The sequence below is a fragment of the Carya illinoinensis genome, chromosome 5, assembly GCF_018687715.1.
Source record: "Carya illinoinensis cultivar Pawnee chromosome 5, C.illinoinensisPawnee_v1, whole genome shotgun sequence".
NCBI lineage: Eukaryota > Viridiplantae > Streptophyta > Magnoliopsida > Fagales > Juglandaceae > Carya > Carya illinoinensis.
The window spans coordinates 28,191,427-28,203,436 of NC_056756.1; positions in this window are offsets into that span (position 1 = coordinate 28,191,427).

Here is a 12,010-nt window from a genome sequence, read left to right on the forward strand (position 1 = left end):
TACTTTTTAACATTGCATGATGAGCATTTTTAGTGACATGGTTGAAAATTGCATTGAAGTTTTTATGGATGACTTACAGGGTTTTGGATCTTCTTTTGATGCATGCTTATTGAATTTAGAGAGTGTTGACTCGTTGTGAAGAGAAGGAATTAGTTTTGAATTGGAAAAAATGCCACTTTATAGTATCTTCAAGTATTGTCTTAGATCATATTATTTCTTCTAGGAGGATAGAGATTGATCAATTTAAGATTAAATTAATCTCTAAGTTGCCTACACCTAGGACAGTAAAGGATGTGAGATCCTTTCTAGGTCATGCGGGCTTTTATAGAAGGTTCATACAGAATTTTTCCATCATATCTAGACCACTATGTGACCTTTTAGCTAAAGATGCCTCATTTGAGTTGACACAAACTTGTCAAGAGGCCTTCAAAATGCTAATTGGCAAGCTTACCTCAGCACCCATAATGCAGTCACCTGATTAGACTTTACCTTTTGAAATCATGTGTGATGCTAGTGATTTTGCTGCAGGTGTTGTTCTTGGACAGCGAAGGGAGGGGAAGCCTTTTGTCGTTTACTATGCTAGTAAAACTTTAAATAGTACTCAGATGAATTACTCCACTACTGAAAAAGAGTTACTAGCTGTAGTGTTTGCTTTGGATAAGTTTCGTGCTTACTTGATTAGTTCTCCTATTATTATTTTCATAGATCATGAAGCACTTAAGTACTTTCTTACAAAGAATGATGCTAAGACACAACTAATATGGTGGATTTTACTTTTACAGGAATTTGACATCACCATCAAAGACAAGAAATGAGTGGAAAATATAGTGGCTGACCATCTCTCAAGGCTCACATTTGAGGACACCACTGACCACCTGCCAATCAAGGATGATTTTCCTGATGAGCATTTACTTTCTATTACTTCTCTACCATGGTTTGCTCATATTGTGAATTATTTGGCTACAAGTGAGATATTGATAGATTGGAGTGCTCAGGACAAGAGGAAGTTCATGACTGGGGTACGTAACTTCTATTGGGATGACCATTTTCTTTTCAAATACTACCTTGATCAAATTTTAAGGCGTTGCATCCCTGATGAAGAGCTTGCTAGCTAATTGGAATTTTTTCACTCTCAAGCTTGTGGGGGCCACTTTTCAATGAAGAAAATCTTTGTAAAAATTCTGCAATATAGATTTTATTGGCCCATCTTGTTTAAGGATGCAAACATCTAGTGTCTCTCATGTGAAAATTTTCAAAAGTTAGGAGTTATATCCTATCGTAATATGATACCGTTAAACCAACTTTAGTGATTGAAATTTTTTATTGGGGCAATGATAATAGGACGATAATTAAATTGATCAAAAAGAATGTGTTATCTCGATTTGGTACATCATGTGCTATCATTAGTGACTGGAGTACACATTCTTGCAATTGTTTTTTTGAGACTTTGATGAAAAAATATGGGGTGGTACATAATATCTCTACTGCCTACCAACCCCAAACAAGTGGACAGGTAGAACTAGTAAACAGGGAAATTAAGCAAATTTTAGAAAAAATGGTCAACCAAGATTGCAAAAATTGGTCTTTGAGACTAGTTGATGCACTTTGGGCCTATCGTATAGCTTTCAAAATTCCCTTAGGCATGTCACCTTATATGCTTGTTTTTTAAAAGTCTTGCCACCTACCTGTGGAACTCGAGCAACGAGCTTATTGGGTCATCAAGCATTTCAATTTTGACATGGGAGAAACAAATAAGCTTATGAGAACTCTAGAATCTATAAGGCTAAAATGAAAGTGTTTCATGATAAAAAAAAATATTTTGAAAAAACGTTTAAGTCTAATAATCGAGCATTCTTATATGATTCTAGACTCCATAAGCACCTAAGAAAACCTTGGTCTAGATGTACCGACTATTTTGTATTGAAAAATATTCTTGCAAATGAAGCAGTAGAAATTGAGGATCCTAAGGATAGTTAAATTTTTAAAATAAATGGTCAACGCTTTAAAGTATTAATTGATAGGCAAGTTCCGTAAGTGGAAGACATTCCACTTGTGGATTCGGTCTATTAACCTTGACCACACCACCCAGATATATTTTTCTTTATTTGTTTTGTTTGTTTTGTTTTGTTTACTCTTATTTTCTTTCTTTTCCTTTTATTTTCTATTGTTTTTTTTTTTTTTTTGTAGGATAGTTTCACTTTGTCATTTCAGGTTACCATCTTTGGTGCTTAGCGAGCTACCCTCGTCACTCATCAGGTATATTCTACCATTTTTAGCTACTCCCCATTCAATTTTGATTCTTAAATATTGAGGACAATGTTTCATTTATGTTGGGGGTGGTGGTGTAAATTCAATATTTAAAATACTTGTTGGAACCCTGTGGCATATTTTCATGTGTCAAATTTTTTTTTTAAATTTGCATCACACAAGCATCATTTTCACATGTGTACCCATTCTCATTCATAGTCATATTTATGAATTTGCTAAATCCATCATAATCATTTTTTGCTGAAGTAGTCACAGAACCCCTAATGCACTAATCCAAGTTTTATGGTAAGATGGTGGTTTGACACGTGTAACTAAATAACTCTTTTGCTTAAGTATTTATGTGAGTTTTAAAGAGGATTGAGAGCTTACAAGTGCAGTAAATTGTGATAAGCATTCATTAATCTATTGAATTGGGCACTTCTTTTGATAATATCATTACATGGTTTGTGGTAAGATGGTGGATATACTTGGGATATGATGAATGTCTACTTAGGATCAACGTTTGAACGTTAGCTTTCCATCATAGACCCCTAGTAGCCAACTTTGAGCCAATAAACAAATGTAACTTTTTCTTTTCATATGCCCACATCATCCATGCCTCTTTACATTGGAGTATAGCCTATACACTAATTTTTCTACCCTTTTTACTTCTAAGTGTATATTAAGTGTGGAATTTGCATTTTCTTTCTTTTGTGTTGGGTTCTCCAAAAAAAAAAAGGTCAAGGTTGGATAGAAATGGCAAGGATACCAAAGTGGCGTGTGTTTGTTCATCAAATTGTTGAAAAAAAAAAAAGAAAGAAGAAGGAAAAGCATTATTATTCGATTATCTAAAAAGTTGGAGAGTATATCAAGTGATAAGTGTGGTTTACTAAGATATTTAATAAGAATCCATTTGTATATATTTGAAAGTTTTTGCATCATTTTCATCCTTTTTTTTATATAGCCCCGAACCCAAGCAACGTTACCACCTTTTATGTTGACTGTTCTGATACTAAGTAGGTTTTTGGAAAGAGTGGTGGAAGTCTTATTTATTAGTGTTCCTATCATAAAAACAATGTTTGCTTGTTGCTTGTACATAATTGTCTAATTCCCCAGGAGAGTGTGTGTACACCCATTGTCAACTCCATAGAAAGAATCCTCACACGAAATACTTTTATACCAATGAGTTATGGAGTAGAACCTTTCGCTTGAGATGTTCTTGATGTCGCATATGTCAGGGCTTCTGGTTAGATGGATATAGTTTGGAACACACACATTGTAACATCCGTCCTTGTGTGGGTCCTTTAGAAAATGATTTTAATAAAAATAGACGGGAATTACGGTTCCTTTTTAAATTTTCTTTACTTTCGTGCCAGGATACAAAAGACTCCACGTTTATAAATAAAACTTGTTCCTTTATTTAGAAAATTACAGCAGAAAACATTAAATTTTTATAATTAAATCTCTCGTACAAAATATCATGCCTAGGCTTTCTTGCTCTTCCCCTTGGACTATGCCCATCCTAATGCGTCATGCTCATCTTGTCCCTGGGAGGACACATATTAAACTAAAATGAGTCAATGACTCATAAGCATTACTTCATAAAGTTAAAATATAATAACATAGGTTTTCAGTCATGAATTCATCACTCCATACATATCATATACTTATCATGCATAGACATTCAATTCGATTTAAAACGTTGCGAGGTAGGGTTTTTCTTTAAAAACATTTTCTTCTTGTAAAACAATTTTCCATGCCTTGCTGCCTTCATTTCTTAAAGAGTCTTTTCATGCATACATCTTTTCATGTATACATGCATTCTTACTTAACATGTATACATTCTTTCTTATCGCTTTCATTGGCCTTTGCACACTGTTGTACCCCGTGTGCTAAGGTTAGCAGACTTTTGGAGCTGATCCCACCCGTGGCCACTGGTTGGGAATCTATTCTGTCAGAGTGCAGCAATGGGTGCACTACCAGTAGTTCTTACCCGACATTGCAATCTACCCAGTCCAGTCCTTCGGTACCTTTCCATTCCATTCATATGGTCATTACGTATTTTCATACATTAAGCATTCAGTCCATTCATTCCTTTCATTCCTTTTTCAGTCCATTCAGTCTTTTACAGTTCTTTCATTTAGTTCTTCCAGTTCTTTACAATTCTCCAGTCCTTTCATTCATAAAAGTCATTTTAAAAGCATGGGACATGTTAAAACAGTTTTCTGTCATGACATCATTTAAAACACCAGTTTGTGCATCATTTAAAGAATCAGTTCATTTCATTTCGTGAACATACATACAATACGTACCACGTATAGCATCCATCCAGATGCATACACTTACTTACTTTGGGTGTGTGAAAAGGGGCTTCCAAGGAGGGTCGTTACGTACGTATACTTGAAAACTTATGCTTAACTTTCTTTTTCGTAAAACATGTTTTGTAAAGAAAAGCGTCAATTCGTAAAGCATCTTAAAGAAAAGCATTTCGTTTTCATCTTTTTTTATTTAAGAAAACTCTAGAAGAGTATGAATGTAATACTTACCTGGACTTCTTGCCATACTCATTCCATGCAATCCATTCGTGTAAGTATCAGATGGCAACCTACATGCATACACATAACCTTATGTCATTCTATATCTAATGCGTAAGCAACTATACTAGGAATAGAACTATGCTTCACTTGGAACACTCTCCATCTATCCCTGGGGTCTTACGTACCATTTATTATGCTAAAACCTTCGGGGTCTTATTCCTTGAAGTAAACCTCCGTAATTCACCTTAGGGTTAAAACACTAAAACTTTTGTCTTACTCTTCTATCAACTACATGTTGACGCATGACTCAAACTGACTAAGTCATGCATCCCAATCTTAGACAACTTACCCATTAATACCTTCATGTATCCTAGCCCATACTCAATCCTCATTCCCATCCATACAGACCACATGACTTTAAGCTAACTCTGAGGTTTAAACATCTTGCAACCATGCTGAGGACAAATTACCCATTACATATAGTAAACCTGTCCAGCACACGTGTCTCACCAGAGGCACATGTACTTATCCCTTCATCGCTTAAGACTACACACAGTCTATTGGTAGCTTGCTTATATGAACAAGCACCATACTCCGATATCAACTTGCTCAGACCCAGTCGGTAGGACTCTTCCTACTTCTTAGCCTTGTACAAGTTCATCCAGACACTTAACAAGAGGACTGCATCCATAAATGCACCTCTGTCACATCACGTAGCTCGAAACTAATCTCAAGTTACGGCATGACGCCCATCATGCTTCCGTTGCACCACTCTTATACTTTTCCACCACTTTACACATATTTTTAGCAATAAGTCAATCACAAGGTGACAGTCGTCGCCTCGGATTACAGGCCACGTTACAGCTATTTTGGGACATTGTTACACAGCTTCCGATGCTACACAACACATTCTACGCTCCTCAACTATGCAACCATGCTTTTATTTGCGACACGAGATACGGTGCATTGGTACACAACATAGAGTACAGGCCACGCGTACTCTCTACACTCTATGCCACACGTCACTACAGTGCATGTCACACGGTGCGTTGCTGCACTACATGGAGTACACTTCAAGTGTACTCCCTTCACACACCATGCCGCATCACAACTATAGCATACACCTGAAGCCCATACTCTACAACGCAGTCCACAACACTATACAATTATGCCCAACACTTCATTACACAGCCACACTTCACAACTATGCAGCGAACTCCACAATTACTAACAACACAATCTACAGTCTAACCAACTAACTAACATTCATATAAATAACGAGGGATAGAGGGTTATACTATTGACGAGACAACCTGTGTGTCGCTCACTGTCCATCACGATCAAGGCGTCGAAAGAGTTGTACGTGGCGATTAACACCACGTACAGTGGCGGTTAGGGCTACTAGGGGTGGCTACGGGTGTAGATCTGAGCGGGGAAAGCTTTGATCGTGGTCCTAGAGTAGTGGCCTCATGGGGGTGCTAAGGTGGCACACGGAGGAGGCAAGGTGGCACACGGTTAGGGCTTGGTTGGGCATGAAGGAGGTTGCGGGAGGTGTGGTGGAGCTGTGGGGGCTAAGTGGTGGCTAGATGGTTGCTCACGGCAGTGGATCAGCCGTGAGTAGTGTAAACCGTGCATGAGAGAGTGTGGGAGAGTGAAAGCTGTGGGTAACTCAGTTGGATATGAAAATAGCTAGGGGAGGTCATGGTGGTGAGAGGATTATGGTGGTGGTGGTAAGGTGGCAGGGATAGCCGTGCACGGTGGAGAAACCATGTGTGTATGTGCATGGGACCCATCAGAGAGAGAGAGAGAGAGAGAGAGAGAGGGGGGGGGGAAGAAAGACTATAGAAATGAAGCTCATGGAGTGGGGATGCGATTGGTGGTGGTCGGAGGCCAAGCTTGCCGTGTATGGTGGCTCTACCATGGAGAAATGGGTTTGAAACCCATTTTGGATGAGATGCCGTGGGAGGAGGAGGAAGGCACGTGGGAGCTCGTTGGTGGGAGATGATGTTGGCCAGAGGGAAAGGAGCAGCTGGTGACTAGCAGTGAGACCATAAGTGGCCAGCAGTGGCTAGGTTGGAGGATGGATGGTTTCGGCTATGGAGGAAGCCGAACAGTCGGGTTCAGGGGAGAGAGAGGAGAGAGAAGGGAAAGGGAAAAAGTGAGGAGAAAGAGAGAGTGGCTTAGGTATTTAATCCAGATCATTCGTTTTGAAATCTACAAAATGATATATCAGTGAGTTTAAATACTTATTTGAAAACACGTAAGTGTTCTATTTAAAAACAAAACACTTAAAGAAATTAACATAGAATATTATTCTATAAACTAAAATTTATAAAATAATAATCATTTATCATTAATTAAAATAATGAAGTCTCGTTAATCACTCGAAAAGAATAAAACCATTTAAATTAGTTTAGAGTTTTCAACATCAATTTAAATCTTGTAATATTTTTAAATGACTAAAATAGTTAATTTAAATGATTTTTCACAATTATAATATTTTTGGGCTTTAAAAATATCATAATTGTGTTATTTAAAAATAATCTTATTACAATAACAATGGAAATATCACATATAAATATTTACAGAATATTTAAAATATCCGTAAGCTTTAAAATAATTGACTTACTTTAAAATCTGCTAGCTATCTTTCAAAACACGTCATCGAGGCTCGACAAGTAAAACGAGGCTCATAACTATAGAAGGAAGAAGGAGCAGGTTGTTACACACATACTCTGTGGATTGCTCTAGGTGGATTGCTTGTGATAGAGTTATTGAATTCCTAATATTGCTTTTATATGTGAAGTTGGAAAGTGTGACTTGGTGACCTTTGTGTGTGATTTTCTTTGATCTCTTTCATTGTTTTGGCATAAAAAATGTTAGGAACTTGCAATAAATAAGTTGGAGAGTGTGATAAGTGTGCAAAAGTACACTCTAAATACCCTATTATTGGATTAAAATACTAAAATGTGAATAGAAATTAATATGTATTCTTGAATTAAGTTTCTATTTACTTTGGAATACTCCTAAGCATATTTTTTTATTTAATTTCAAAATTTATAAAAGAGGAAGTCAAAGCCTAGTCAAATTCAAATGAGGACTTTCTTATATTGAATTGATGACATTTTTGATGCGTTGGAAACCTATCTTAAAGGGCTATAAATTTGACTCTAATAAGGATTTCCAAATTCAAACTTCTGCAGCGCGTACGTGATTGCCAATACAAGTTTTAAAATTTAGACCTTTTTTATTTGGGAATTATGAAAACATTAGGATTTCTTTCCTATCATATATAAACATATCATTAGCACAAAATGAGAGGGGAGGAGAGGCACAAGAGGTAGAAAATAAATAGGCTCTTCTAGTTTTTGGGAGAGAGGATTCTCGGGTTTGGAGAAACTCATCTTCCAGAAAAAGAATTCTTCTTCTTTCAAATGGGAAACTAATTCATTGGTGAGACTAGATATGAACTTGCACATTAGATGGTATTTTTAACTTATGTATTTGATTTTCAATTACTAAAACCCTCTTATTTTATCATAATAGAATTTATTCTGTTTATGGATTCAGTCATACTTTTTTTATTGAATGAATTAGTTTTCTTATTAAGTTAGGATCAATTATTTATCTATATTGATTTAATTCTTTACTACAATATCGCTCCTTGAGTATATTGTTATCGTTGATTTTTCCCAATAGTGATAATAATTTACGTATTTTAAAAGTGGTGAATAATTTTTCAAAAGATTACATTTGGTTTAATTTTGATTTATAATTATATACCTTCCGATTAAGAATTTTAGGAATTCAGTTCCTAATTGAGTTATTCAATGAATTAAGAGTAATTAAATATTAGATTTGTGTAAGGGATTCCTGACGCTTTATCACTTATCAAATTTGAGTACTTTTTCTATTAGTCACTTTACTTCACTTTTGTGATGCCCCCAAAGCCCCATGCACGGATACGGGAAAATCGAGACATCTGGGCGATGACATCACGGGTCACCACCCTATCTACGAGTGCCAAGTGTGTGTATAAGCAACAAATGTGCACGAAGAAACACGCAGCAGATAACGAAAGTCATAACTAAGTACCAGAATTTTTCTTGTTTAATATAAAGCTATTCAAAACTTATATATTAAAATATTACAAGATACAAATATTATTCAAAACAACAACAAGATATTAACTTCAACTCAGACCTCCGGCGGAGCAGCATCCTTTGTTTCAGCCTCTTCCTCCTCTTCGATCCCTGCACCAAAATCTACGGTACCAAAAATGGTGCCGCAGGTAAGTAAAATCCAAACACCACTAGATAAAAACATAATAAACTCCACAATATGCATGAAAGAATGCAAATGCTCACATCCCATAAAATCACATTTGGCCCCAAAAACGTAATCCTCACCAGCTCATGCCAACAATCTCATTTGCCCCAAAACATATCCTTTAAACATAACCTCACCATTATCCCCAAAAATGGCCCAAAAACCAGACCGTCAGAGCACTGTAGGCGGGAATCACAGGCGGGACTCTACCACCATTCCTGCTCACCACCGTCCTTACACAAGCACCATAGGCGGGAATCACAGGCGAGACTCTACCACCATCCCTGCTCACCACCGTCCCTACGCGAGCACCGTAGACAGGAATCACAGGCGGGATTCTACCACCGTCCCTGCTTACCACCATCCCTACGTGTGCCTCTGACTCAAACCAGTGAGTCCAACCGTTCACATATACCATAAATCATTTCTCGCTTACCAGCACAACTTTCATTTTTCAAACACATGTACATGCACGCAACTACACGAAAAACCCAGTTTTCCCTTTTTAAACATGAACATGCGTGCACTATACAAAGCAAACATCAAGGCACAAATATCTTAAAAAAATAACAACATCAATCAAACAACTCCGTCTTCAATCCATTTGACCCCCGAACTCCTCAGACTTATTCCGGAATCAACCAACCAGCAGTCAAATAAATATTGTAAGAGCAAAATATATTTAAATCTAAAAGTAGAGTTTGAAAAATACTTACAGCGCTATATGGTATTTTTTGAAAACTCGCGGCATTGCAAACGGCGGAAGAAAAGCAACATAACAGTGTCATTTACACTGTTGCTGTGGGTAATAAATTACCCACTTTCGAACAGGGACAAACTAAGACCCGAAATTGATAGGGAATGGTCTTGAGATATTTATGAAGCTAAAGGAAATGATTTTTGGCAGTGGGTGGTGGTGGAAACGACGGAGGAAGCGGAAAAAGCTCAAATCAGAGTTAAGCTCGTGGGAGCTGCTCCGGCAACTAATCGAGGCCGAAAATGGGTGGTTTAGGTCGGCAAGAGGTGGGGGAAGAAGCTGTAAAGAGATGGTGGCCGGAGGTGGTGCGACGACGCCGGAATCGGTGAAAAACCGTGTGGCTTGGAGGAGCTCGTGATGGCTAACGGTGGCTCGGATGGAGGTGAAACTTGGTGGGGATGTTCACTGGTGAGAGGGGAAGAAAACTTGGTGGATGGTGTAGGCCACACCACTGGAGAGCGGCGGTTCTGGGCTGCGAAAGCAACCGGAGATAAGGGGGAAAAACAGAGCAGGTGTCGTGAATTCCAGGGGCTCGTGGCGGCTAACGGCTGGTCCGATAGCTCTGAAAATTGGTGGGGATGATCTCTGGTGGGAGAGGAAGAGAATGGTGGGGGTGGTGCACTACACGGCGACCGGACGGCAGCGCACCGGGCTAACAAACAGGCGGCGACGGAAGGAGAGAAACGAGGCTGTTGTGCGTATGCGGGAAAGGAGGAAGAAGAAAGAAGAAGAAAAGGAAGAAAAAGAAGGAAAAATAAAGAAAAATAAAAAAGAGAAAAGAAAAGAAAAGATAAGGGAAAAGAAATGAGGTCCAGTCCTCACTCCGGAAATCAAAACAGATCAGCCGAAAATGATTTTAAAAACCGTAAAACGACTAAATAAATTAAACACAATATCAAACAAATTAAAAACCAATTAAAATACATTAATTTAAAATAAATAAACCAATATATTAATTAAATTAAAAACAACCCTTCAGTAAAAATACACGCAAAAGCGGGTCATCACATCCTCCCCCCTTAAAACAAATTTCGTTCTCGAAATTTGCAAGATCAACCATCAACGCCAAAAAGATACAAGATACAACTCTGAAACTAATTGAGAGATACATATCATCGACAACTCCCAACAAATCCAAAGGTTATTATCTTCACACCATAAATTACTAATGTTAACGACGTCTCTGCTTTACCTTCCAAACTTTCATCCCATTCCAGTTTTGTTAACCTAATAGCCACTTCCAAAGTTAACCATCCATAAACCAAATTGCACGACCAAAAGATTAATCTCCCATTAAAATTTCAAATCACTACTAATTCCTCAAAATCAACACAAAATTTGAACTTCTAAGAATCTCCAAAAATCATGCTTTCGCACGCACTCTGATAACTCACCAAAATACATAAAGGCTATATCCTCAAAAATTAATATCACGAAGAACAAGTTCAATCCACACCTAATCACAAGAAACTTTTACCACATTTCCATAGAAAATCATATACCTCCAAAACCCACAAATCTCCATTCATTCCTCAATTGGCCACTGCTGCCTTAAACAAAAACCAACATTCTGCAAAAATACATACATTGATTGATGACAGAAACCAGTACTAATCAACCTCCAGGCCCCAATTTGAAAACACATAACCTCATCCCAAAATACACCTGTCTCTTCTAAAAATAAAGAACATCTCCAAAAGGCCCAAGTCCTTCCCAGCCAACCAACGAGAGCGCCTATAACCTCTATCCGATATCCCACACTTCAAGCTCATTACCTATATTTTGAATAACATCTAATCTTGAAATAACTAACTCACCATAAACTACCATTGACTTCACCTAGACATAATCGAATCGCTCTTGGTAACTCACCCACCTACTTGTACTCTCAAAAACTTTAGTTGTAGCACAACTAATTCCTTCAATAGCACTTCACAAAAAAACATCTCAAGACAGGCCATACTGTTTAAATCTTCAATCCTCAAAGAAATACATGAACTAGATCATTACCTCCAATTCTCAAAGGAATCTACTCTAGAAAATTTTCATATTAATAACTCAACTCCAATTAACCCCATTTTAATGGTTACAAACTAATCACTCACTAGAGTAGATCAAGCTACAGCACTAAGTCTGTAAA